The sequence below is a fragment of the Erythrolamprus reginae genome, chromosome 1 (genome assembly GCF_031021105.1).
Source record: "Erythrolamprus reginae isolate rEryReg1 chromosome 1, rEryReg1.hap1, whole genome shotgun sequence".
Taxonomy (NCBI): Eukaryota; Metazoa; Chordata; class Lepidosauria; order Squamata; family Dipsadidae; genus Erythrolamprus; species Erythrolamprus reginae.
This window is the reverse complement of record NC_091950.1, coordinates 37476634-37503709: the sequence shown is the minus strand read 5'-3', so window position 1 is coordinate 37503709 and position 27076 is coordinate 37476634. Positions and strand designations below refer to the sequence as shown.

The 27076-nt window shown below is 41.7% G+C and overlaps 1 protein-coding gene across 5 annotated transcripts in view; it reads right to left on the bottom strand.

The window, feature by feature from the left end:
- The window catches only part of SAMD4A (sterile alpha motif domain containing 4A), a 185804-nt gene that overhangs the window by 131847 nt on the left and 26881 nt on the right, over nt 1-27076 (bottom strand). The gene's annotated exons all lie outside the window — the stretch shown is intronic.

The window sequence follows — 27076 nt, the reverse complement described above, 5'->3', positions numbered from 1 at the left end:
ATATCTCAACTGCCCCATGCCTGGCGGTATAAATGAGTCTTGAGTAGTTTACAAAATACAGGGAGGGTGGGGGCAATTCTAATCTCCGGGGGGAGTTGGTTCCAGAGGGCCGGGGCAGACACAGAGAAGGCTCTTCCCCTGGGGCCCGCCAAATGACATTGTTTAGTCGACAGGACCCGGAGAAGGCCAACTCTGTGGGACCTTATCGGTCGCGGTTCCGGAGGTAATCTGGTCCAAAGACTAAAACTATTATTTACCACTGGCAATAGCAGCACTTAGACATATGTACTTCTTCACAGTGTTTTACAGCTCTATCTGAGTGCTTTTACAGAGTCAGCATATTGCCCCAACAATCTGGGTCCCCATTTTACTGACCTCGGAACGATGGAAGGCTGAGTGAACCGTGAGCTGATCAAAATCGAACGCCTGGCAGTGAGCAACGTTAGCCTGTAGTGCTGCATTCTAACCACTGCGCCACCACAACGCTTCAGTTACCATAGTCACCACAGCCCCACAGTTCACCACCTTCAGTCATTTATAAAAATGATAGAGGATATAAGTAAATAAAGTAAATATATCATCCATCTCAAAGGGTATTGTACTATGGCAAACTAATCTAGATACAGTATCAAGGTTTGCTCCCTATGAATCCAATATAATTCAGTATGAAGCAGCGTATTTTTATTTATTTTATTTTTATTTTATTTATTATACTGTCACACTATATACCCTGTTTCCCCGATAGTAAGACACCCCCGATTGTAAGACGTATCGGGGGTTTCAGAGGGGTCGGCTAATATAAGCCGTACCCCGAAAGTAAGACATATGTCTTACTTTCGGGGAAACACGGGGGTATTGCCGGGGGGGGGAAGCCCGATGACGTCGCTTCCAAGCTCCCCGCGCGCCCCTCACCTTCGCCTCGGTGCCACCGCCTCTTCCCCGGCTTGGCAAAGCGAAGGACGGCGCTGGTCCGAAGCGAGCCAAGCAGGCGGCGGCGGCTTGCAGCGAAGGCGCTCGTCCCAGCAACCGAGTCCTGCCGAGGCTCGGCTGCAAGCGACCAGCGAGGCCGACCAGCTCCGAGGCCAGCGGCCGGAGCTGCGCCCTCCTTCGCCCGCCTCCTTTCTGGCAGGCAGGTGGGGCTGCCCAACTGCGCAGAGCGGCTCCTCCTCTCCAGACACACGCTTCCCCGACACGCGTCTGTGGCTCCACGCGTGCACGCCGCTTGGAGCCCTGAGGTTGAACTTGGAAAAGGGCTCACGAGGCTCCTGTCCCACGGCTGCCCTTCTGGACTCTGGGGAGATGCCTTCGGGAATGCGACCCTTTCAATTTTTTTCCAATGTAAGACATACCCCGAAAGTAAGACATAGTGGGGCTTTTGGGGGTAAAAAGAAAGTAAGACACTGTCTTACTTTCGGGGAAACACGGTAATATTATGTTAGATGCTATTGTGCAAGTTTATCCAAATGCTCCAGTAACCCAATTTGTTTGGTGGCTTCATCCATCTTACAGATCATTCATTTCTAAAGCACTAATCATAACTTATCTTCCTTGGGCAGAACATTTGAGTTCATTTTGCAGAACCTTGCAAAAATTGACAGTTACATTGCAAAAGGCATGGCCTGTGCACACCAAGTTCTGCAAGAAGCCGAATTACAATTTCAAGAAACTCACAATTACATATCTTGCAGAGATGCTTTTGTTGTGTATAACTTCTTTTTGTACAAGGAACATATTCTTTCCTTTACCCAAGTCAGGGTCTAATTCATTGTTTCTCAACATGTGTAGAATTTAACTTCCAGAAGGAAAACTGGCTGGGGAATTCTGGAAGCCCACACATCTTAAACTTGCTAAGATTGAGAAACACTGCTCTAATTTATTCAACATTGCATTAAGCTATTTTCCAACTGGGAGAATATATTCTCTTGTCCAGGTTTTCAAGATTTCACCTACCTCTTAACATACACAAATGGAATAAATGATAATTCGCAATTTTTCCTAATGCCAACATTAATTGGTCCTGCATTGTTTACTTATTTTGTTACAGAATGTGTAAGCTGCTGCAATCATTACTATTCTTAGCTTTAGTTATGCACAACTAATTAAATAGTCTGTGATAGCTTTAAAACACAACTATCCATGCAGCAAAGATCTTAGAATTATACAGTGAAATTATGCTGGACTGAGGCCAATGTCTGCATTCTCAAGGGCAACCTTATTCCATAATCCTCCAAAGTAACAGGACATTTTCCTGTATAACCGAAGCCTTTTAAAATAGGGCAGATTTTATGATGAGTGAAGCGATTTAGCAGGCCGTTGTCTGTACATTGCTCTTTCTCCAGACAATGAAGTCACTTCAATCCCTCTTTTACATGCATTCCACAGGTTTAGTGCATGATGTTTTTACTAATGGCATCATTAGAGATAGCTGCAAAGAACTTCTTCCTGGGGACTACAGCAAGGCCGCTATTCTGAATCTGGTGGGCAAATTTAGTGAATAGTCACATCTATAATCCAAGGAAAAGTCTTCTCAAGTCTGGAGATCTTTGGTTAAATATAATAATTTTCTGGCACGGCATTATTCCCAAGAATGTGTGCCTCTTGAGGATGAAAATATTGCACAAATGAGGCCTGGTGACACAATGGTTAAAGTGCAGTGCTGGAGGCAAACTCTACCCACAGCTTGGAGTTTGATTCTAACAGGATTCAAGCTTGACTCAGCCTTCCGAAGTCGGTAAAATGAGGTTTTTGGGGCCAATATGCAAATAATACTTCTACATTGTAAACTGCCCAGAGAGTCCTGCAAAACACTATGGGGCGGCATATAAGCCTAAACGCTAATGCTAAAACTTCTGTAACCTGAACCAAGAGGCAAAGTGCTAATAAATCTAATCACTCAGTCTGTGAATCAATAATATCTGCACAGTGTGTTTGGGTCAACAAAATTGAGCCTTAGAACCTAAGATCTATAACAAAAAGATCTCCAGGTTAAATCCTCAGCATCTCCAATGAAAAGGATCTTGCAGCTAGTGACCTTCTCTGCATGGGGCATTGGACAGCAGGGTAAAATCAGCATTATTTCCCTAAAAAGATCAGCCATGAGCACCTTCATAGGCAAATTATATGAACATCACACTGACATCAATGTCTAACAGATCTTGTTTCAGAAGCTGTATGAGACAGCTAGCGGCAAAATAGAAACATAGAAGACTGACGGCAGAAAAAGACCTCATGGTCCATCTAGTCTGCCCTTATACTATTTCCTGTATTTTATCTTACAATGGATATATGTTTATCCCAGGCATGTTTAAATTCAGTTACTGTGGATTTACCAACCACATCTGCTGGAAGTTTGTTCCAAGGATCTACTACTCTTTCAGTAAAATAATATTTTCTCATGTTGCCTTTATATCTTTCCCCCAACTAACTTCAGATTGTGTCCCCTTGTTCTTGTGTTCACTTTCCTATTAAAAACACTTCCCTCCTGAACCTTATTTAACCCTTTAACATGTTTAAATGTTTCGATCATGTCCCCCCTTTTCCTTCTGTCCTCTAGACTATACAGATTGAGTTCATTAAGTCTTTCCTGATACATTTTATGCTTAAGACCTTCCACCATTCTTGTAGCCCGTCTTTGGACCCGTTCAATTTTGTCAATATCTTTTTGTAGGTGAGGTCTCCAGAACTGAACACAGTACTCCAAATGTGGTCTCACCAGCGCTCTATATAAGGGGATCACAATCTCCTTCTTCCTGCTTGTTATACCTCTAGCTATGCAGCCAAGCATCCTACTTGCTTTTCCTACCGCCCAACCACACTGCTCACCCATTTTGAGACTGTCAGAAATCACTACCCCTAAATCCTTCTCTTCTGAAGGTTTTGCTAACACAGAAATAATGCTAATGGTAATGTATGTGACTGTAAACACCTCATGTATTCATGGTTTCTACATCTAATTGAACAGACAACTGTTACTCTTCTATAGAAATACAAAACATTACAACTACGGGTATATGAATGTAGCTTCCAAGCTTGTACCCTTATTAAGGAATCCACAACTATCTAAAAGTGTTCAACCTAAACTTGCAATAGGCAATCCATGATCCCTAATCTCTCTCTCTTGCTCTCTCTTTTGGTGGTGGTGGATCTCAGCACATTGTCCTGATTCTGTTCGATTGAATTTTCCTTCTATCAGCACAATTGAAAAGGCTTTTATCATTAAAAAAAGGAATAACCCAATACCCCAAACTCCACCCATAGGAATGATATACATTGCTGCAGTAGCTCTCCAACCTCTGCAAGCCCATCAATGTAGACCTCCCGCCAGAGTGAACAGAACAACTTCAATTCAAATTGAATGACCTAAGTGCTAAAGCCCACTGCAACAATATCGCCAAAAAGCTTCTAGAGTTGTTAACCTGATCCTACGCAGCTTCTGCTCAGGCAATCTCACACTACTCACAAGAGCCTACAAAACTTTTGCCAGACCCACCCTAGACTACTGCTCATCTGTCTGGAACCCATACCACATCTCAGACATCAACACCCTTGAAAATGTCCAAAGATATTTCACCAGAAGAACCCTTCACTCCTCCACTCGAAACAGAATATCCTACGAAAATAGACTAACAATCCTGGGCCTAGAAAGCCTAGAACTACGGTGCCTAAAACACGATTTGAGTATTGCCCACAAGATCATATGCTGCAACGTCCTACCGGTCAATGACTACTTCAGCTTCAACAACAACACAAGAGCACGCAACAGATTCAAACTTAATACGAACCGCTCCAAACTTGACTGTAAAAAATATGATTTCAACAATCGAGTTATTGAAGCGTGGAACTCATTACCGGACTCAATTGTGTCAACCCCTAACCCCCAACATTTCTCCCTTAGACTCTCCACGATTGACCTCTCCAGGTTCCTAAGAGGCCAGTAAAGGGCGTACATAAGTGCACTGGTGTGCCTTTCATCCCCTGTCCAATTGTCTTTCCTCTCTTTCACCTATCATATATATTCTCTTCCTTTCATATATCCTCTCCTCTAAGTTCACTTTTACCCTTATATATATTACCACATGTCTATTTTTCTTCCTATGTATTTGTTTATTGGACAAATGAATAAATGAATAAATGAATCCATGTTGTTCTGCTAAACCAGGGGGGTGTCCAACTTTGGTGACTTTTAAGACTTCAGGACTTCAACTCCCAGAATTCCCTAGCCAACTCCAAGCAATTCACGAGTCCACAGAGAGGGGCGGCATACAAGTCCAATAAACAAACAGACAAACAAACAATTCCCCATGCTGGCAGCTGAAGTCCACATGTCTTAAGGTTACCACGGCTGGACACCCTAGTATCAGGATTGTAAATGCTGTGCCAGGTTTGGCAAATCTATGACAACACACATGTGATGACAATTTGAAATCCTTGTTTCCAGAGGACACACATATTTGTTGGCTCTGTTAGTAAGAGGAACCAAAAAGAAGCAACACCCATCAGCATACATATGGGTTCAGTGTAAACCAAAATCATTAGAAATTCTAGTTTACGTAATGCATCAAGGATGCTAATACAGTAACATTAACTGGAGGAGGATCCTCCTCCACTAAACAGATGGTTTGCTGAAGCCTGTGACTGAGTTCATACATTTCACTAAGTCATAATGCAATTTCTTTGATTTACAGCTCAGTATCTTATGATGAATCCAGTGAACTATGATTCATTCAATTTTTTTTAAAATAGAGCTTAGTGCAATATGTGAGTGAATCCACCCTTTGACTTTTATTTCATCAATGAGAGTGAATGCGGGTTTTTTTCTTCTTCTGGTATCTAATGATCTCCAGTTTTTGGAATGTGGTTAGAAGAAGAATCACCAGTTTTGCAGAAAGGAGGGGGTCAGAGAAACAGCTTGCAGTTGCCAGCAGTTTGAACTGGGAGACACAAAAACAGCTGTTACTTGGATGATGCATTCTTGGAATGCAGCTGTTGTCTTTGGGAAGCGAATATAGTATCAGCTGTTTGCTGTCTATTTATTGGGATATATTTGCCTCCACTATGTTTTGCTTCCATATTTGTAAATAATGCGAATGTAAAACAGTTACCATAAATCACCAGCAATGCCGTCAGCTGAGCAACTTGTAGGTTTGTCCCTGGAACTGTGGGTAACAAATGCAACAGTGGGACAAAGTTTCGTATCATTTGCAAGAATGGTGTGGAATCTGTGTTCTTCTACCCCATTATATCACATTTGTATGCCGCCCCTCTCCGCAGACTCGGGGCAGCTAACAGCAATAATAATACAATGTAAACAAATCTAATATTTAAGTTAATTTAAAATCCCAATTTAGAAACCAATCATACATACTGACATACCATGCATAAATTATATAAGCCTAGGGGGAGGGAAAGTCTCAATTCCCCCATGCCTGATGACAGAGGTGGGTTTTAAGGAGCTTACGAAAGGCAAAGAGGGTGGGGAAAACTCTGATATCTGGGGGGAGTTGGTTCCAAAGGGTCGGGGCCGCCACAGAGAAGGCTCTTCCCCTGGGTCCCGCCAAACGACATTGTTTAGTTAAAAACATAGAAACATAGAAGACTGATGGGAGAAAAAGACCTCATGGTCCATCTAGTCTGCCCTTATACTATTTCCTGTATTTTATCTTACAATGGATATATGTTTATCCCAGGCATGTTTAAATTCGGTTACTGTGGATTTACCAACCACGTCTGCTGGAAGTTTGTTCCAAGGATCTACTACTCTTTCAGTGAAATAATATTTTCTCACGTTGCTTTTGATCTTTCCCCCAACTAACTTCAGATTGTGTCCCCTTGTTCTTGTGTTCACTTTCCTATTAAAAACACTTCCCTCCTGAACCTTATTTAACCCTTTAACATATTTAAATGTTTCGATCATGTCCCCCCTTTTTCCTTCTGTCCTCCAGATTATACAGATTGAGTTCATTAAGTCTTTCCTGATACGTTTTATGCTTAAGACCTTCCACCATTTTTGTAGCCCGTCTTTGGACCCGTTCAATTTTGTCAATATTTTTTTGTAGGTGAGGCCTCCAGAACTGAACACAGTATTCCAAATGTGGTCTCACCAGCGCTCTATATAAGGGGATCACAATCTCCCTCTTCCTGCTTGTTATACCTCTAGCTATGCAGCCAAGCAGCCAAGCAAGTTGACGGGACCCGGAGAAGGCCCACTCTGTGGGACCTAACCGGTCGCTGGGATTCGTGCGGCAGAAGGCGGTCCCGGAGATATTCTGGTCCGGTGCCATGAAGGGCTTTATAGGTCATAACCAAGACTTTGAATTGTGACCGGAAACTGATCGGCAACCAATGCAGACTGCGGAGTTGTTAAGTGATCACTACATCTGTTAAGTTAATAACATACCATATTTTTTGGAGAGAGGAAAATAGGGAAAAAATAATCTGCCTGCCCGATATTCATCTAGCTAGTCTTTAGTTTGGTCCTGGTGCCGCAGTGGTTAGAGTGCAGTACTGCAAGCTTCTTCTGCTGATCACTGGCTGCCAGGAGTTTGGTAGATCGAATCTCAGTAGGCTCAGGGTTGACTCAGCCTTCCAGCCTTCCAAGGTCCATAAAATGAGGACCTAAATTGTTGGGGGCAATATGCTTATTCTCTGTAAACCGTTTAGAGAGAGCTGTAAAGCACTGTCGAGAGGTATATAAGTCTAAATGCTTATTACTATGCCATGGTCAACTTCAGCACATTGGTTTGCTGGTTTTGAGTGCACCTGCTTGCTTTTTATCCCCTGGTTGGGGATAAAAACCAGTTTCTAAAACACTTCATTTCTTTCTCTCTCTTCAGAGAGAAACAATGAGAAAATCAGGCAAAGGAACGATCGCTAGCAAAGCACAGAAGATCAGGTCACTTGTGAGCACCTGGTTAAGGCTGGAGAAAAAGGCAGAAGATTGCTTCACTGTTAGCACCTGGTTAGGGCTGACAAAAGGCTCAGCTGATTGTCGGAGGGAGCAGCAATGAAAGAAGCAGGCAAAGGGAAGATCACTTAGCTAGCAAAGCATGTAAGATTGTGTTAGCACCTTGTTAGGGCTTGGTAAAAGCTACATTTGAAGCATAAGACGCACCCAAATTTTTACCCACTTTTAGGGGGGGGAAGGTGTGTCTTATACTCCAAAAAATACGGTAGTTATTAAGTGAATCTGACTTCCCCGTTGATTTTACTTGTCAGAAAGGTCACAAAAGGTGATCATATCATCCCAGGGCACTGCAACTGTCATAAGTACATGGCAGTTGCCAAGCGTCCAAATTTTGATCACCTGACTATGAGGATACTGTACTGCAACGGTCATGTGAAAAAAGTTTGAAAAACAGTCATAAGTCTTTTTTTAGTGCTGTTGTAACCTTGAACAATCACTAAATGTAGGACTACCTGTAATCAATACTTTTAATGAAATGATGACTCGGATCATTAATAGGACCGTTCTCCAACGTCCTGAAATTGATTATGAGCAAAAGGCAAGGAAATATAGGAATCAACAACCAGCAAAAGTGATAAAAATATTTTACTACAACTCAACACAGCGGAGTTTTATGGCCACGATGGTGGGGAAAGGAATCTTGCTTTATCACCAACAATGTACTTACCCATCATTTCATTTCATTTATTTCATTTCATTTATTTGATTTGTATGCCGCCCCTCTCCGGAGACTCGGAGTGGCTCACAACACAAAACATGATACAAATCCAACAATAAAAAAGCAATTTAAAACCCTACGTATCAAAAACAATCATACATCTCAGACAAACCTTGTGTAAAACGGGAAACGCACACACCCCTTTACTTTGTCATGAGTTCAATCTGAAGAAGGAACACAACACTGAGAAAAATCATGTCAGAGGTGGGTTCCTGGCGGTTCAGACCAGTTCCCCCTGCTCATCAAACCGGCAGTGATGGCTGACTGGACACGCCCCCGAACTGGCTCTCTCGATGGCGCCATAGGCACCACCATAGGTGCCGCCATGTTGTTTTTCGCTTCTGTGCACACATAATGGGATTAGGCAAACAGAGGAGCTGGGTTTGACCCAGGGGTGAAATACAGCAGGTTCCGACAGGTTCTGGAGAACTGGTAGTGAAAATATTGAGTAGTTCAGAGAACTGGCAAATGTCACCTCTGGCTGGCCCCAGAGTGAGGAGGAAACTGAGATTTTGCAGTATTCTTCCCCTGCTATACCCACCAAGCCACACCACACCCACCAAGCCATGCCCACAGAGCCGGTAGTAAATAAAATTGTGGGAATTAGGCCTTGGACTTTTGTACTAGAGCCCATGAGGAGTTGGGCGGCCTATAAATCTCAATAATAAATAAAATAAATAGTACTAAATTCAAGTGGACTTATAGGAATGACACTAAAGATACCCCAGAAAACTTACATCTACTCACCTTTATACTATACACCAGGGGTGTTAAACTCTTTTTATTTTTATTTTTAAAAAAACTTTATTTAAACAATTAAAATAAACAAAATTAACAAACATGCTTAACATTGGTTGGAGTTCTTTGGCTTACATTTCAGCAATTTACTGGGTTTTTTTATATATACATTTTAAATCAATTAAGTATATTTACTATAATTTTTTCTTATCTAATTACCCCAAAACTCCATTTCTTTGAGGGACCCATCAGGGTTGTGCTTGACCTGGGGGTGGGGCATGGCTATGGTGGGTGTGGCCATCTTGCCATCGCTTGTGTCGGGGGTGCCTATGATGACCCAAGTGCTCTGCCAAAAAAAGTGGGCTTCTGAGCCCCATTTTGGCCAGCAACCGCCTCCTGCAACCCTTTGCCAGTTAAAACAGCTTGAGAGGACCATGCGTGGCCCCACTGAGCTCTGTTTTCGCTGGCAGAGGGTTTCAGGTGGACATCATGGCCAAAAACGAGGCCTGGAAGGGCTGCACAGGGCAGAGGCACTGCGGACCAATCATTTGCTGTTCCAGGGCAACCCCTAGGGGCCAGATTAAAGCACAATACAAGACTTGATTTGACACCCCTGCTATACACCAAATGGCATCTCACTAGCTTAACTTCTACGATGATTTGAAATTGTCAATCTTTGTTTAAACAAATAAATTTACAAAAGAATTACAGAAGGATTGTTATAAAATTGGGGGGAAGTTTTATGATTGGATGGAAACTAAGAGACATGAATGTATTAGTAATTCGTTAATTTTGGGAAAAATTGAAACATGAGAATTTGATCTAAATCTTTAAACTTTAAACATATAGAACTTTATTTTATGAAGTAGGTGATGTATTATGAATAGTTTTTTTTATTAAAGATATACAGTATGTATGTATGTATGTATATATATATATATATATGTATGTATGTATGTATGTATGTATGTATGTATGTATGTATGTAGATTGTTCTGAGTTCGGGTTTTGCCCCGTGTAATATTTTGAGTGTCTATACGACGTTTCGGTGAAATCACATTCACCATCATCAGGCTGACGTTTTAAGCTTCGTGTTGCTGTAAATATGAAACTTTCATATTTACAGCAACACGAAGCTTAAAACTTCAGCCTGATGATGGTGAATGTGGGTACAGGTATGACGGTCTTGGTATATTCGGGTTTCTTCCCGTGTAGGATTTGGAAATTTCTGGCGACGTTTCGACGAGGTCCCACTCGTCATCTTCAGGCTGGTGTTTCTGTCCTTGTTCTCAGGCGAACACTGCGAGACCTGAGCTGCCTTCCTTCTATAAATACTGGTGGCTGGGTGTGGTTTGAAGCAGGCAATTGCTGAGCCATCAAACCACACCCAGCCACCAGTATTTATAGAAGGAAGGCAGCTCAGGTCTCGCAGTGTTCGCCTGAGAACAAGGACAGAAAAACCAGCCTGAAGATGACGAGTGGGACCTCGTCGAAACGTCGCCAGAAATTTTGGGATTTGATCCTGTGGACTCTGCCTTGTAAGGCAGAGACTTAGCAGAGGTGCTATCAGATCAGATCCCTTCCAGCTGTGTGTGTGTGTGTGTGTGTGTGTGTGTGTATGTATATATGTATGTATGTACGTACGTATATATATATATATATATATATATATATATATATATATATATATATACACACACAGTGAACCCTCGAGTTTTGCGTCCTCGAGCATCGCGAAAGGGCTATTTCGCGAGTTTTCAACCCGGAAGTAAACTCCACCATCTGCGCATGCGTGCCTTTTTTCTATGGCCACGCATGCGTAGATGGTGGAGTTCCCCAGCTGGGAAGCTGGGCGGCTTCCCTGGGTCTTCCCCCTCTTGCCCCGGTAAGACCCCAGCGGCAGCGCGAGCAACGGCGTGGGCGGGCGGGCGGCACGCGCGGGGACACCCCAGCTCCGCTCCCCAGCTGGGAAGCGGCCCCAGCAACAGCGTGGGCGGGCGGTGCGCGCGCTCTTCGGGAAACCCCAGCTCCGCTCCCCAGCTGGGAAGCGGCCCCAGCAACGCGCGCGCGCTTGGGGAAACCCCAGCTCCGCTCCCCAGCTGGGAAGCGGCCCCAGCAACAGCGTGGGCGGGCGGGTGGTGCGCGCGCGCTTGGGGACACCCCAGCTCCGCTCCCCAGCTGGGAAGCGGCCCCAGCAACGCGCGCGCGCTTGGGGAACCCCCAGCTCCGCTCCCCAGCTGGGAAGCAGCCCCAGCAACAGCGTGGGCGGGCAGCACGCGCGCGGGGAAACCCCAGGCGCGAGCAACGGGGTGGGCGGGCGAAGGGCAGATGGTGTTTTTACTTCCGCACCGCTACTTCGCGAAAAATCGATCATCGCTTGGGGTCCTGGAACGGAACCCTCGCGATGATCGAGGGACCACTGTATGTATATATATATGTATATATATATATATATATATATATATATATATATATATATATATATATAACATGTTTTTTTGCTGAATTTGAAAATTAAGGGAGACTAGGATAGATCTATTTCGGCCTTATTTTGGCCTCATCAGCTAGCCATACCCACTGGGTCTTGAACCTGCAACCTTTGCCTTGTAAGGCAGAGAATTATGCTCTAGGCTACAGTATCCAATCCCTTCAGCTCTGCACCAGGGAAGGGTTACATATTTTGTGTCGAATCACCCTGGTGTATCGAAGGAACATCATACATACATACATACATACATACATACATACATACATACATACATACAGTATATATAATTTTTATTAGCTGTATGATATAATATTAAAATTTAGATAAAAGAGATTTTATTAATGTTTGCATTGATGTAATGTAACTTTTTATAGTAAGATGGAGAGGAAGAATTTTTATTTCGACTTTTAAGAATTGATAATGTTGTATAACATTAATTAAAAAAAATTTAGATAAGGAGAGGCAAGAGCCTCCATTGAGTGAGAGATAAGAGCCTACATTGAGTGAATAATAAGAAAAGAAAAGAAAAAAATTATATATGATTGACTATATATCGTTTTATTTTATGGTGGAGAAAATTTTAAAAAATTATACCGGGGAAAAAAAATTATACTGGAAAACCCATTACAGTAGAGTTTTCCCATTGCCTCTATCCTGCACTAGATTTTGGATGCAGCAGAGAAGGTGTTAACCCAGTTTCCAAGCCATAAACAATAGCCTCTCTGATAAAATTCCTTAATCCCATAGAGAACACAGCAGGATTCTTCAGCTGCTGTGCACCATCCTCCTACCACATCACTGAGGATTACTGGACCTTCCCTCCTCCACTTCCCAAGAAAACTGAGGATAACCTGGGGGCAGGGAGGGATGAGAGCCACCTGTCCAAACACCCAGGCAAACCTTGGGGCTCTCAAGGACTAATCTAAAACAGCAGCAGCAGCAGCAATGCCTGGTGCTTCCTTTCTCCCCCACTCCTGGTTCCTGGCACATAGAGGGGACTTTGAGAAAACTCAGCACAGAGCAGTCCTTTAAGCTGATCCATCAGTGTTTTGTGCAGCCTATAACTGTTCACTAGGTTAGCTTGACCAGCAAGGGGACGGAGCCTTCACACATGATTGGCACAGATAATTTTAAATAAAAACAAGTTCGCTAAAAGGTGACAATTAAGGCGGTGCTCCACTTGATATGAAAAATGTCTTTGTCGAGAAGGGAGCAGCTCCAATTGGATATGTTTTACCATCACATTCAATATTACTCCGGTACTCTTTGATTTAGACTCCCTCAAATTGGGTTTTCCTTAATCCACAGAGGTGGAGTGGACCCACTTTGGGACCATGTTTGAACTGAATTAGCTGTCAGGCCGATGCCCTCATTTGGAGATAAGAGACTTTGGCCTGCCACAGTTAGAATAGTATTGTCGGTATTTGGGAGGAGTGGTTGCATGAGAGGGAAAGTTACTAGTCACAACAAATTCCTTTCTTAAAATCCAAGGTCATCCTTTGTTCTACACCAATGGATGGACGAATGAGGTCTGAGGGATTGCAGCAACCAGACTGGTCCACGTGATGAACTTGTGGGTGTGGGGACAAGGGGTGAACCTTAACCTGGGTGGGGTACCGGAAGGAAGTTAGTACTGGTTTGGCTACAGTGCAACCAACATGGTTCTGTTAATAAATAAAACCTTGGAAGAGAGCAAAGGACTTGAATCTGATTTATTTCTCAGGTACTAATTGGATTTATTTCTCAGATGCTAATTGGAGCTTGATATTAGGTCTGCCTCTTTAAACTTTACACTCTGGTTGGAAGATTGATTGATTGATTGATTGATTGGATTTGTATGCGGCCCCTCTCCGTAGACTCGAGGCGGCTAACAACAATGATAAAAAACAGCATGTAACAATCCAATAATAAAACAACTAAAAACCCTTATTATAAAACCAAACATACACCCAAACATACCATGCATAACTTGTAATGGCCTAGGGGGAAGGAATATCTCAACTCCCCCATGCCTGGCGGCATAAGTGAGTCTTGAGTAGTTTACAATCTTTATACCACTCCACTTAAATTGGCAAACTTTCCTCGTCTAAGTAGAGATTCTGCTTCAGGGGGTACCGATGTCTTATTCTTTCATTTATAAATATAAAATTAATAAGTAGAATAGAAAAGCAATCACGCAGAGGAAGGAAGAGTTGACATGTATCAAAAGAACAGCTTCCATAGAATAGGCTCACTCTAATCTGTAATAATATCTTCCTGTAATAATATCTTCTCCATAACAACAGTTAAGCAGAACAAGCAGCACATTTCTCAATGCATATAGCCCCCACAGGTTAGTTCACTGTTGGAAAAAATATCCTTTTGGGTTCAGTTCTAAGAGGGGACAAAGACACTGGAAACATGGTGGTTGATTGCAAAGATGGTTTAATGATTAAAAGGATCACATGGTTTGATGTCCCAGACAGAAAAGGGGAAATCACACGCCTTGGAGATCTTGGGGGGGGGGAGGGGGAGAGGGATGCTGAAAGTGCCTGAGTTTTATACCCTCTCTGGGCTCTACCTTAGAGCTTCCTGTTCCTGTGTAAGAAATTGTTTCTGATTGGCTGTCAGACTCCCAGGGGGCGGGGGTGGTGGTCTTAGCTAACTTTGTAGGCTATCGGTGTCCCAGGCTTGGCTGCTGGATGATGATGTAATGAAAGGGCTTTGGGATGATGATGTAATGAAAGGGCTTTGGGATGATGATGTAATGAAAGGGCTTTGGGATTCCTATTATGGCTCTGCTTGAAGGAGTTGTTATGTAGAATAGACTGGCCCAACCCTTAATGGTCCATTGACAAAGGAGGGGCCTGAGTTTCTGCCTCCCTTTTAGGGGAAATATTCTGCCCTTTTTAATATTTCCTAAAATATTTCATTCTTCTAGGAAAGAGGTGGGTGCTAACTTCCTTCAGCACCGGTCCTTTAGTATGCACCCCGGGCCCTATGAATGCTCATTGAAACAGCAGCATAACTGAAGCATGCCGCAGTAATCGGGGTTATGGTACTTACTGTAGATACCTTCTGATCCTTTCCACACAGCAAAACATGAGCAGAGTTCACAGGAACATTCCCACTGAAAAATGCCCTGAGTTTTTAGCCCAAATCAGCCAAGCAGTTTAGCTTTTTATCAAGAGGCTACATAATCAAAGGCTAATATAGAAGAGCCACACCTTTATGTTCTTCAAAGTACTCTGCAATTTTGGGGTGGAATCTCTGATATTTTTTCTCTGAATCTTTGAACATTTTCAAGAACATACATGGATTGAACACAAGACACTCAATGACTGATTTGTTTAACCAATCCCTGTTAACAGGGGATGTTCCTGAGGATTGGAGAATGGCCAATGTTGTGCCTATCCACAAGAATGGCAGTAGAGAAGAAGCTGGTAACTACAGGCCAGTTAGCTTGACATCAGTTGTAGTTAAAATGATGGAGACTCTACTCAAAAAGAGGATAAATCGGCACCTAAAAAACAATAACTTATTGGACCCAAATCAGCATGGCTTTACTGAAGGCAAATCATGTCAGACTAATCTCATTGATTTCTTTGACTATGTCACAAAGGTGTTGGATCAAGGTGGTGCCGTGGATATTGCCTATCTGGACTTCAGCAAAGCCTTTGATACGGTTCCACATAAAGAGCTGATAGATAAATTAGTGAAGATTGGACTTAATCCCTGGATAATTCAGTGGATTTCAAGCTGGCTGAAGCATAGACATCAGAGAGTTATTGTTAATGGCGAGTATTCTGAGCAGAGACAGGTTACAAGCGGTGTGCCACAAGGGTCTGTTCTGGGTCCTATTCTTTTTAATATGTTTGTGAGTGACATAGGGGAAGGTTTGGTAGGGAAGGTTTGCCTATTTGCCGATGACTCTAAAGTGTGCAATAGGGTTGATATTCCTGGAGGGGTCCGTAATATGGTAAATGATTTAGCTTTACTGGATAAATGGTGAAAGCAATGGAAACTGCAGTTTAATGTTTCCAAATGTAAAATAATGCACTTGGGGAAAAGGAATCCTCAATCTGAGTATTGCATTGGCAGTTCTGTGTTAGCAAAAACTTCAGAAGAGAAGGATTTAGGGGTAGTGATTTCTGACAGTCTCAAAATGGGTGAGAAGTGTGATCGGGCAGTAGGAAAAGCAAGTAGGATGCTTGGCTGCATAGCTAGAGGTATAACAAGCAGGAAGAGGGAGGTTGTGATCCCCTTATATAGAGCGCTGGTGAGACCAAATTTGGAATACTGTGTTCAGTTCTGGAGACCTCACCTACAAAAAGATATTGACAAAATTGAACGGGTCCAAAGACGGGCTACAAGAATGGTGGAAGGTCTTAAGCATAAAACGTATCAGGAAAGACTTAATGAACTCAATCTGTATAGTCTGGAGGACAGAAGGGAAAGGGGGGACATGATCGAAACATTTAAATATGTTAAAGGGTTAAATAAGATTCAGGAGGGAATATGTTTTTAATAGGAAAGTGAACACAGGAACAAGGGGGCACAATCTGAAGTTAGTTGGGGGAAAGATCAAAAGCAACGTGAGGAAATATTATTTCACTGAAAGAGTAGTAGATCCTTGGAACAAACTTCCAGCAGACGTGGTTGGTAAATCCACAGTAACTGAATTTAAACATGCCTGGGATAAACATATATCCACCCTAAGATAAAATACAGGAAATAGTATAAGGGCAGACTAGATGGACCATGAGGTCTTTTTCTGCCGTCAATCTTCTATGTTTCTATGTTTCTATTTGAAGTCTTATTTGTCTGAATTTTGAAAGGCAGTTCACTTTATTTATATATATATATTTAATTCTCTGCCTTACAAGGCAAAGGTTGCAGGTTCAAGTCCCAGTGATGAGGCCAAAATAAGGCTGAAATAGATCTATCCTAGTCTCCCTTAATTTTCAAATTCAGCCAAATTATGTGACGTGTGTGTGTATATATATATATACATACATCATACATACATACATACATACATACATACATACATACATACATACATACATACTGGGGAAAGGTTCATAGAAATGTGCATACTTATGAAAATAATGTTATATTGTGACATAGATGTTATACAGTGAATCTTATAAGTTTAACAAACTGAATTAGACAAGATTTCCAAAAATACACAGGAAGTCTGAAGTAATCAGAGGTGACAGAGTCAACCTTCCCTAGGCATAATTCAGTGACCTACTGTTAAGCAATGACAATATTAAAGCAGGTCTGCAGAACATGTAGCGTGTCAAGCAGCCTTGCACATTTAACAGTGGTTTTTTTAAAACACTCAATCAATTTATTGCCACCAAATACTACCACTGTCGCTGTCAGGAAAACATAAGTCAGAAATGGGAAATATTTTTGTTTCAAGATAAGAGTCACACGCTTCTGGTTGAAAGACACAATCAGGCTTAATGGGTAAGTAATTTGGCATGATTTTGCAGTTTGTCATGTTTGACACAACTGTACTCGGTACAACAAAGAAACTCAACTTTCCATTAAAGTTTAAAAAACCCTAATTAATTCCCAGGTCTGTCTTCCTATACAACCTATACAGATCTGAATTTGAAATTGCAATGAGATGGGCAGGAAGCAAATTTAATGAATAAATGAAATAAAAATAACTTGCACGGGTCTTTCTATTGGGGTTCTACACCCGTTAAAGTTATTACTACTTAATAATATGCTACATACATTTGTTTCATATGTTTACAAAGTTCCATATTTCTCTCATTTCACATTGTTCCACAGTTCTTTCTTTTTCTTTCTCTTAGTCCAATTGTACCATCTATTCCATATTTCATAATATTCCAAATTATTTTGATCTTTGAGTTCAATGGACAATCTGTCCATCTCTGCACACTTGTAAATTTTTCCATTAATATATTCTCAGGTGGTGTTTGATTATTCTTCCATAATTGAGCATATGCTATCCTCGCTGCCATAATAATATGTATCGTCAAATATTTTATATTTTGGAGGTAGTGTTTTCTCATAATACCCAGCAAGAAGAATTCAGGAGTAAATTCCATTGTTATTTCCATAATTTTCTGTAACCCTTCATAGATTATTCTAACACAATCTACAGGGGATGCCCTTAAAGAGTATCCAGGATCTTCAGCTGGTGCAAAATGCAGTGGCACAAACAGCTGTGTATAGTTTCATTCAATGAACATTAAACTTCTACTCTGGGAGCAGTATTAGTGGCTAGTTTGTTTCTGAATCCAATTCAAGACACTAGTAATAGCCTATGAAGCTTTACAGGCCAAGGGGCTGAGTTATTTCAGGGACCAGATCTCCCAGTTACATCTACTACTACATCAAGTCCAGAATAACAAGCATGTTACATTTCCCATCTTTTTAGGCCGGTTATCTGATGGGGGCAGGAGAAGGGCTTTTTCTGCTGCAATGAAGCAGAACTTCATCTCCTCCAAGGTTATAGTGGGCCCAACCCTGCTTGTCCTCTAACAAGTTCTGAAAACTCAGTTGCACCAATGTGCTTGAGATCTAGCTGTCGTTTGAAGTCTGCTAGATGTCTGTGCTGATTGATCCATGATTTGCACTTGCCTGATTTTTTTTCTTTTTCTGGCTTTATTTTTGGTTTTTAGTAGGGTTTTAAATTGATTTTAAAGGCTAGTTATTTTTAAAAATTGATTTTTGTGTCTTGTTTATTGGTTGTATTATTTGATTGTTTTCATCATCCGGACCACCGAGAGTCACAAATATAAAGTGAATGATTATACAAATAAAATAAAATGGAATAAAATATATGAATAAGTAAATAATACAGAGAATGAACTGGGATTAGCTGCACATGTGGAATACAGAGAGAGATTTAAATCCATGCCCACAAAAAATTTCAGTATTGTGTTCTTAAAACAAGGAGGAAAAAAAGCTAAGTATGACTTGTGAGTAAGAGATACTGTACTTAGAAAATCTTAGGGCTGTAGGTTAGAGTTTTGAAACTGAAAAACCATCCTGCGAGAAGGGAGCAAACTACAAAATGGCAAACTACATCTATCTTATTGGCAAGAAAACTACGTACCAGGTTACAGGACCTTATAGTTACCCAGAGCAGAGCACAATTTAAAGGAATCTTTATTATTTTATCCATGGCACAGTTCTCAAAATTATTGTGGAAGAAAGTTAAACAAATACCACAATGATCTAAAACAGCTGAGCATCAAAGGGTTTACGCAACAATTCAGCAAATGCCTTTTTTCTTAGAGTCTTCATGTCAGAGCTCTGGAATCTGGCATCAGTATATTTAGTGATCTAATGAATTATTATATAAAGAGCAAGCTGATACTAGTGCAAATTCTCCAATGACCACTTTTAAAAAAGAAACTAGGAAAGAAATATTTCTAGTTATTTAATTGAAATCCAAGAATTCCAAAGGAAATGATTTAGTAGGCAAGTAGAAACAAAAAATAATAGTTACAATAGTTATGGTTATAGTTATAATAGTTATAGTTATCCAAGAATTCCAAAAGAAATGATTTAGTAGGTAAGGAGAGCAAAAAATAATAGTTACAATAGTTATGTTTATAGTTATAATAGTTATAGTTATCCAAGAATTCCAAAAGAAATGATTTAGTAGGTAAGGAGAACAAAAAATAATAGTTGCAATAGTTATAGTTATGGCTGTAACTATAGTTAGATAAGTTGATTTTAAATCTACTGTATACAGTGAAAGGCTATCAACATTTTTACTACCACACTGTGGGCGTGGATTATGCAGGACACCCTGCATTTTCTTTCAACATCTTTCAGTGCAAATTCAGTGCTCTGGGGTGGAGCTCCATTTTCGCTACCCCACTGCGTTCCCGCTCGTCCGGGCAGTAGCCCAACCCTGACTGTATATTAGAAACATTAACTACTACCAATGCAAACACTGCGTATGGCTCTTTGGGACCCTGCTGTGGCTCTCCAATAAATCTAATCTCTGCCCCATCACTGGCTGGTCGCACCTTCCTCTCCCTCACCTGGCCTGAGAAGGTAAGGGCAACAATGGGAATGGGGAAGTGGCCAGGACTGATTCTCTGGCGCTAGTTGAAGACCATAGCCACCCCAAGCCAAGCCTTCCCTTCGGGAGAACCTCCTCCTTCTCTCGCGACTCCATGGCTGGCTATGGCAGGGCACAGCAAGGCAATGGCCAGATCCTTACGGCAGGAAAGAAGTGACCCTGTAGCTGCGTCCACACCACATTTGCGAGTAAGGCAGCCTTTGCTTCCTGCCGCTTCGGGCTCGTGTTTCGCCCTCCCCAGGTTCTAAAGAGTTTCCTGGAGCTTGGGGAGGGTAAAAGCGCCTTCCCCTCCCACCTGAGGCTCTCTGGAAGCCAAAAGTGCCCTCCCAGCGGATCTGTGTAAGCCAAAAATCAACTGGCCGGCACACACATGCACGTTGGAGCTGAGCTAGGGCAACAGCTGGTGTGCCAGCAGATATGGCTCCATGTGCCACCTGTGGCACCTGTGCCATAGGTTTGCCATCACTGACCTAGAGAGAGCTTGATAGAAGGGTTGTAGGTTACAGATGCAAGGAAGGGGCTCATAGGTTGGTATGAGTGACTGACAGTCATTCTTCCTCCTCCCTGGTATAAAAAGGCAAATTTCATATACAGTGGAACCCCGACATAAGAGCTGCTCTACTTAAGAGCAACTCGAGATAAGAGCTGGGAGGGGAGAGATATTTTTGTTCTACTTACAAGCCCAAATTCGAGATACAAGCGCCAAGGAGCTGTCTCCTGAAGCCAAACGCTAACTTCCGCGTTCGGCTTCAGGAGACAGCTGCGAAGCGGCGCACGTGTTTTAAAAGGTTGCAGCCGGCCTGGGGGGCTCGGGGGGGTGCTTGCAGCTTTCTTTCTTGCTCTTTTTCTTTCTCTCTTTTACCTTCCCTTCCTCTATTTCTTCTTTTCTTTCTCCTTCCCACCTTCTTCCCTCCCTCCCTCCCTTCACTCATTCCTCTCTTACTCTCCCCTTTCATAAGTTTCCTTGCTTCCTTCCTCTGTTCCTGTCCCTTCCCCCTTTCTTTCTTTCTTTCTTTCTTTCTTTCTTTCTTGCTCTTTTTCTTTCTCTCTTTTACCTTCCCTTCCTCTATTTCTTCTTTTCTTTCTCCTTCCCACCTTCTTCCCTCCCTCCCTCCCTTCACTCATTCCTCTCTTACTCTCCCCTTTCATAAGTTTCCTTGCTTCCTTCCTCTGTTCCTGTCCCTTCCCTCTTTCTTTCCTTCCTTCCTTCCCACCCTCCGTCCATTCATTCACCCATTCCTCTCTTGATCGCTTAAAGCCGGTCCCTGGTGCAAAAAGGGTTGGGGACCTCTGTCCTACAGGATTGGGTGGCAGAGAAGTTGAACATATGTAAATTTAAAAGTTTAAGAAAGTTTACAAGTTAAGTGAAAGAAACTTCATTATTCATTTATATGTACATGTACATTTCTTCATTAAAAACATGTCTTTCTGCATAATTTAGACTAACTTTGTGAGTTTTTTGAGGGCTGGAACCAATTAAAATTATTTACATTAATTCTTATGGGGAAAAGTCGTTCGAGATAAGAGCTGCTCGACTTAAGAGCCCAGGTCCGGAACGAATTAAACTCGTATCTCGAGGTACCACTGTATATATATATATATAGTTCATTGAATAAAACTAGCCTAATTAAATCAAATAATTTTAATGAGGTCATCGCTTTAATACTTTTCAGTGCTAGAAAATTTGTATTATTATTATTATTATTCACATATAGTCTCAAGTGAAAATGTTGCATTTTTAATTCATACTAGCTTTAACATCACACAATCAGGAAACTCTTCTGGAGTAATTCTATATGATGGATATCAAAGGAACCACCACATTGCCCCTTGTGTGTTTCAGAGAGCAAGAGAATATGGAGCTTGATCTTAGCAACCCAATGAAGTTCTTTATTACAGTAGGAAGCATTTCTTGAGATACGGCTCCAATCCATGCTACAGGCAGTGTTCCCTCTAATTTTTTGGGGGGGTGGGCGGAAAAGTATAGTGTCTGAGTGGCAGTCCCTTCGGGACTGGGCAGCACAGAAATAATAAATAAATAAACAAACAAACAAACAAACAAAAAACCCACCCTGTTTTGCCTCAGAGAATTTCAAAATAAAATACTGTACTGTGTGTCTATAACAGTGAGCTCATAATAGGGCAACTCTATCAATATCAAAATGCCACTTAAATAGTTGAGCTAGTTTCAAACTAGATTTTGATTTTCTTTCTCTCTTCCTTACTCCCATTCTTTTTCTTTTTCTTCCTCTCTTTTTTCTATCTGTTTCTCTCTCTTCCTCTCTTCCTCTCTCTCTCCTTCCCTCTCACTCTTTCCCTCTCAGCTTCTTGGCAGGTTTGGAAAACTCTGAGTTGATGATGATTTTTAAGTGAGCGATTGTTCACTGCTCAGCTTAGAGGGAACTATGGCTACAGGTAGTCCTCAATTTATGACTGGTTTTGTTTAATGATTGAAATAACAACAGGCTTTTAAAAGTCCATCTTACAGCCAGTCCCAGAAATTACAATTACTGCACCCCACTAGTAACATGAACATGTTTCTGGTGCTATTTCCAAGAACAGGCTCACATTTAAGACTTCTTTCTTTCTTTCTTTCTTTCTTTCTTTCTTTCTTTCTTTCTTTCTTTCTTTCTTTCTTTCTTTCTTGATTTGTATGCCGCCCTTCTCCGTAGACTCAGGGCGGCTCACAACACAATAAAACAGTTCAATAATTTAATAATTTACAATTTAAAATATTTTTTTAAAAAAACCCATTATTAAGCAGACATACATACAAACATACCATACATAAATTGTATAGGCCCAGGGGAGATATCTCAATTCCCCCATGCCTGACGACAAAGGTGGGTTTTGAGGAGTTTACGAAAGGCAAGGACGGTAGGGGCAGTTCTAATCTCTGGGGGGAGCTGGTTCCAGAGAGTCGGGGCCGCCACAGAGAAGGCTCTTCCCCTGGGGTCCGCCAACCGACATTGTTTAGTTGACGGGACCCAGAGAAGGCCCACTCTGTGGGACCTAATTGGTCTCTGGGATTCATGCAGCAGAAGGCGGTCCCGGAGGTATTCTGGTCTGATGCCATGAAGGGCTTTATAGGTCATAACCAACACTTTGAATTGTGACCGGAAATTGATCGGCAATGCAGTGTTCTATGGTCACATGACTGCAAATTGCAATTTTTTTGGGGGGGGGGGGTGTCTGTGTATGTGTGTGTGTTTTCAGAAGAATGTAAATGGATATGTTGGAATCACTAAACAACCACATGGTTTGCTTAATAATCACATGATTTGTTTTACAACCATGGTCAATCGCATTACAACTGTTGTAACAATGATCATAAAATCAAGTCCAATCATTACAACTGTAATGACTTATGACCAAAATTGTGACCTCCATTGTGGTCTCCACTGACATCTTTCTTCAAAGAAAAAAGCCAAAGCCTTTGCAAAAATAACTTGATGAACAGTGGTGTGGCCACCAGAAAAGACTAAGCAAAGCAAACTTATCTTCTGATTCAGAAAAACTCTAGTAACTACAATCTAGACCAAATGCAGTTTGCAAATTGCTTTTAAGAGCACAGCAGCATCAAAGTAGAGTAATGCAATCTGGCTGAAGTATGAATTAAACTAGGGCAATAGAAATATAGCTGTAATATCAAATCAAGTCATCCAAATGTGCCTCTTCCCACTATGTCCTGTCACTATTTTTATCTGGTTATCTAAAACTACTCAGCCTGAGATTATTTATTTACTTAAACTATTTATAGAACTGTTGCTCTCATAGCAATGACGCTGGTAGACATGTAGAGAAACTATAACAAAGTAGTACACCCCAATGATGCCCCAATTAAATAATAATCTTCCAAATGAAATGTCTATTGTTATCCCAAAGGTGGGAGTGTGCTTTAAGATAGGGGTTTCCAGCCTTGGCAAGTTTAAGACATGTGGACTTTGAAGCTGAAGTCCACAAGTCTTAAAGTTGCCAAAGTTGGAGACCCCTGCTTTAAGAGATTCAAGAATCAACATGGATATTAGCTACTATCAATTTCCACTTCAAAGCATATAACAGGACAGTTTGGAAAACTTTATTTTCTGCCGATTTCCATCCCAAAGAAGATGTCAATATTGCAACCTCAATATTGGCTGTATCACCGCACGAATCCCAGCGGCCGATAAGGTCCCACAGAGTTGGCCTTCTCCGGGTCCCGTCAACTAAACAATGTCGTCTGGCGGGCCCCAGGGGAAGAGCCTTCTCTGTGGCGGCCCCAGCCCTCTGGAATCAACTCCCCCCGGAGATTAGAACTGCTCCCACCCTCCTTGCCTTCCGTAAACTACTTAAGACCCACCTATACCGCCAGGCATGGGGGATTTGAGACATCTTTCCCCCAGGCTTATTATAATTTATGTTTGGTATGTATGTGCTGTTTGGTTTTTAATTATGATAGGTTTTTTAGGTTTTTTTAATATTAGATTTGTGCCATTATAATATTGTTTTTATCGTTGTTGTGAGCCGCCCCGAGTCTTCGGAGAGGGGCGGCATACAAATCTAATAAATTATTATTAATTATTATTATTAATGTTCATAAATTTCAAATGCCTATCTGTATCTCCAGAGACAGGCTGTTTCTCCATTTAATGTGTGAAGATATAAACAGTGGATCTCTCCCTTCCAAAGATATAAATCTTCAAGTTGTATAAATCTGTAACATTCACAAAATTGACTACACAGAAATCTCAAAACACTAGTTCTGAAAGAAACTCCAGCAGATTTTACTAAGCTGAAAGGGCAAAGAAGAGTGAAAGGCAAAGTAATATTCAACCAAAGCTATAGATAGGGGTGTGCAGTGGGAAGAAAGGACTGATACAGTATTCTGACATCATGACAGACTCCATGAGTTGCATACTTAACTTGCATACTTGCCTGATGTCAGGACATAAATATGAAAAACTGAGTTTGCGCTGTGACCCTGCAACATACTTTTCATCCTTGTGGTTTCTAGTGGAAGTCTATGAGCAAACACTGCATAAATCAAAGCCAAATGAATGAATAGCTCCTTCAAACAGAAATCAAGGAACTATTTGGAGTACGGATACAGAAAAACAACATGTATTTTCCCTAAATTTGAGGAAGGCAATGGAAGGGTGGAAAACATAGTTTAGATCCATACACATGCTGAATTGTAGCATGATTTATTTTGTGTTGGCTCACCAAATAGCAATAGCTATCTAGACATATAAAATTTCACAGTGCTTTATAGCCCTCTCTACAGAGTCAGCATATTGCCCCCAACAATCTGGGTTCTCATTTTACCAACCTCAGAAGGATGGAAGGCTGAATCAACCTTGAGCCGGTGGGATTCGAACTGTTGAACTACCGGCAACTGGCAGTCAGCAGAAGTAGCCTGCAGTACTGCATTCCAACCACTGGGACACCATGGCTCACATGAGACCAGCCATTCACTATTCACTGAATAAATCAAGCTAATCTAATAATGTCAGAGTGACGCATGAAAGATTTCTGAAAATATGGAGATAGCTCCATGGAAATGCTGACCCTCCAGAAAAGACCTGGGCAAGGGGCGGCTCGGGGGCCGCATCTGGCCCGCCCACTGTCTGTGACCGGTCTGCAGAGGTTGGAGTCTGCTCCAGTGCAAGGATGAAAGAGCTCACCGCATCTGCCAGGACTCCTCCAGTTCCTGATGAATCATGAAGAAAGCAGGAATCGGTGGAGTTCCGGCAGACATGGTGAGCTCTTTCATCCTCATACTGGAGCAGACCCCGACCTCCTACCGAGCACGTCCGAGCACAGAAACCACACAAACACTCCAGCACAGTGACTCTGGTGCACCATGTTGCTGTAAAGCAAACAATTAGGGGTCTGTAGAGTGGGTCTGGGTGTTTAGGTCACACCAGGATCTGGGTCTTTACAGTATTGGGTAGAACTGAGTTAATTATATTAGTCCGACCCTCTAAAACCATCCCAATTTCTCATGCGGCCCCATGGAGATTAGAACTGCCCCCATCCTCCTTGCCTTTCGTAAAGTTCTTAAGACCTATCTCTGCCATCAGGCATGGGGGAACTGAGACATCTCCCCCGGGCCTATACAATTTATACATGGCATGTTTGTGTGTATGTTTGCTTTTAATAATGGGGTTTTTAGTGTTTTTTAAATTATTAGATTTGTTCTTACATTGTCTTTGTTATTGTTGAGAGCCGCCCCGAGTCTACGGAGAGGGGCGGCATACAAATCTAATAAATAATAATAATAATAATAATAATAATAATAATAATAATAATAATAATTGCCCACCCCTGCTCCAGAAGCAACTGAACAAAAGTAAGTTCTTTGCCAGGGATCATTATGTAAGACAATGAATGTGTGCTTGTAAATATAGAGTAAAATCCATGCTTATACAGGTAGTCAATGCTTACCAACCGCCTCGTTCAGCAATCATTCAAAATTACAATGGTACTGAAAAAAATAACTTTATAACCAATGCCTGCATTTACAACCTTTGCAGCATCCTTACGGTCAGTACAAATTATCGTCATTACGGTCAGTACAAATTATCCAGTGCCCCCCTCCCTCCCTTGCAGAGCATAAAAGTTGGAAAGGCAGGTACTACAAGAGAATAAGCAGGCACAATGGGGAATTAACCAGGCTATTTGTGTCGCGTGGTGTACTCATGGCTGCCAGTGCCGGTGCATTGTTTTTGATGTGTATTCCCTACTGCGTCCCTGCTTACTCTCTTGTAATCCCTTCCTCTCCAATGAATGTAAATACAAACATTAATTTCCTTATTAATTATCCCAGCACCGAGGTGAGCTTTCTAAAGAACAAGGGAGTAATTAAAAGGAAAACAAAAATCAAAGGTGCAAAACTAATTAATTTTGTCTGTTTTGTCTGGGGCGAGTATTCCAAAGGGAAGGGGAGGGAGGAAAGGAAAATATAACTGTGGCCAGGTACTTCCCACTTAGTGTCCGCTTCGCTTAGTGACAGAGTTGCCACTTGCACCTACTAAAGAGATATCACTTATATAATTACAGTGTAGCTGTTGTGAAAAGTATATTGCAGAGCTGGAAAAAAAGAAGAAAATGGAAATTTTGGAG